Genomic DNA, 2419 nt, shown 5'->3' with positions numbered 1-2419 from the left:
TAAATTAAGATCCCGCGAGGTGATCCTCCCGCACTGAGGACGCCCCTAACCTGCCCTGTTTACCACCTGCTTTTGGGCTGCATTCATAAACATCCCGCCCTTTAGGAGACGGGACCTCGGCGCTACAGGGGCCATTACCGGTGTGGTGCCAAATTTAAAAAACCTGCCAGATTAAGATCACCCTAGTAATGGAAGTTTTGGAGTAGGTTTGGGTTAGGATTAGGGGTGGGGTTAAGATTCAGATAGACTTGAGGGTGAGGGTGGTCATAATTTGGCAGGGAGTCGAAATTCAGCACGACACTGGCATCACACCATCCACAGGCTGAGCCTTGATCAGAAGGACTCAGGCCCCTGAGTGACACCAGGCAAGCGGTCTCCAATACACCACATTTCCTACACTGCCTGTCAGACAGGGTTTCAGTGCTGGGCTCTTCCCTCTTAGCTTGCCGCTACTGAGTGAATCCTGGTTAGTTACTTTTCCTCCGCTTAGCATTGTGCCTGACTGCGTAAACAGCTGATCAGTCATGTGAGTTTAATGTTCGCTACGTCAGAACTTGGGCAAAGCTGTTTCAATGTGCCGTTCAGCGCATTAACTCTTTTTTGAAAAAGGCAAAAACCACCTCAAGCGAGCATGACCTTTTTTTTTTTTGACTAAATTAATTATGTTTTTTTTCCAATGCGATACTTCAAAAAGCATATAAAAATACATTGATGGAAATATGGCTGCTGAAGCAGAAAAAATTATCACAATGATAGGATTTTTTAAATATGTAGTTATAAACCAATAGTAATTAATTTCTTGATATAAGTTGTTTATCAGATATGACCATTAAACAGCTGTCATGAAATTAATGTTAAAAATTAAATCATTGTATTCTGTGCATGTTTTTTTTTTTTTATGTTTTTATTTCAGCTTGACAAACTTGCTGCACTTGATTTCTTCCCCGTACTACTGTTGGGGAAGAAATCCCGGGGAACCTTGGTGGCCGATGTCATCCTAGGCGGGGATTATATTTTGGAACATGATTTGCTTCAGAAAGTTAAGCTAATGTATGAAGCTGTGCTCAAGAGTAAGTCTTTTTGTACGGATATGAAGCTCTGTAATCTGGAAACACTGGTAACTCAAAAGAATGTGAACCCACAAGTATCATTCTCTTTATTTTTCATATCGATGCAAAAAATGAGCATTACTTTCAGCCGTAATAGGATAAAGCAGCATGTGATGGCTCTATTGCTAAAGGAAACTATTTGGTGAAGTCAACAAGCTAGATAAAAAGTATTTAGGCAGACAGTTTTGTGGCATTAATTTCAGTTGATGGGAGAAGTATGTGTTAGGTCTTTGATTTGCCCCTGTTTTAAGTTAAAGTATATATTACCTACCCATTTCTGATAGGGGCCATATACATGCAGTTTGTGCCCAAATCAGTCTACTAATGACATGCGCTCAGCTTTTTGATTCGGAGCACTGCTGAACTCTTAGTCTGGATTGAACAGGAACTTTTTTATTCATAATAATATAAAACTGAAGGACAGTCGCCTGTTTTCTCAGCCAATCAGATTTTTGCTATGAATTGAATTGAAGCTAGCATTCTCTGGCCATTGGACATATCACACCTGTAATGTAAAAATCAATCTTAATTTAAATACTAGCCTGTTATCATCACTCACTGTCATGATCACCAGTGAGAGTGCCCTATCAGCCACTAGAGGGCACTCCATCCCGGACTCTTATTTCCACCCGTTACATGGACTACAATTCCCATACACACTCACAGGACTCATTATCCCATGTCATTGCACCCACCTGTTTTGTGTTCCTCATTAGTGTTTGTCTATTTATACTCAGTTGTTTCTGTCCTTGGTTGTGGTTTGTTAATTTATGTTACGTGCACTTTTGGTTCCTGGTTTTGATGTTTTATGTGGACTGTCCTGGAGTTTGACCCTTGCCTGTGTCTGGATTACGCTTTGGATTACCCTACAAAAGCAGCATTTATTGTAGGGTAATCCAAAGCGTAATCCAGACACAGGCAAGGGTCAATGAGCTGTCAAAGTCAAACAGCTGGGTGCAATGACATGGGATAATGAGTCCGGTGAGTGTGTATGGGAATTGTAGTCCATGTAACGGGTGGAAATAAGAGTCCGGGATGGAGTGCCCTCTAGTGGCTGATAGGGCACTCTCACTGGTGATCATGACACTCACCCGCAGGTCCTCTTTCTTGTGGTTTCAATAATTAGTCATAGGCTATATGGAATAAAGTGCCACTGAGAAAAACTTTTAATTTTTAACTGTTTAATTTTTCTTGTGTTTGATGTTTTTCTTCTCTGCAAGTTCATTTTCAAAGACAGAAGAAGGCCACAAGTAGCACAGAAACCACCAGCCCTCCAGAAGCTACTGGCACCGATACCATCAGACCTCCAG

Source organism: Megalobrama amblycephala, linkage group LG16, assembly GCF_018812025.1.
Source record: "Megalobrama amblycephala isolate DHTTF-2021 linkage group LG16, ASM1881202v1, whole genome shotgun sequence".
Taxonomy (NCBI): domain Eukaryota; kingdom Metazoa; phylum Chordata; class Actinopteri; order Cypriniformes; family Xenocyprididae; genus Megalobrama; species Megalobrama amblycephala.
The sequence above is the reverse complement of the archived record's forward strand: the minus strand, read 5'-3'. Positions refer to the sequence as shown.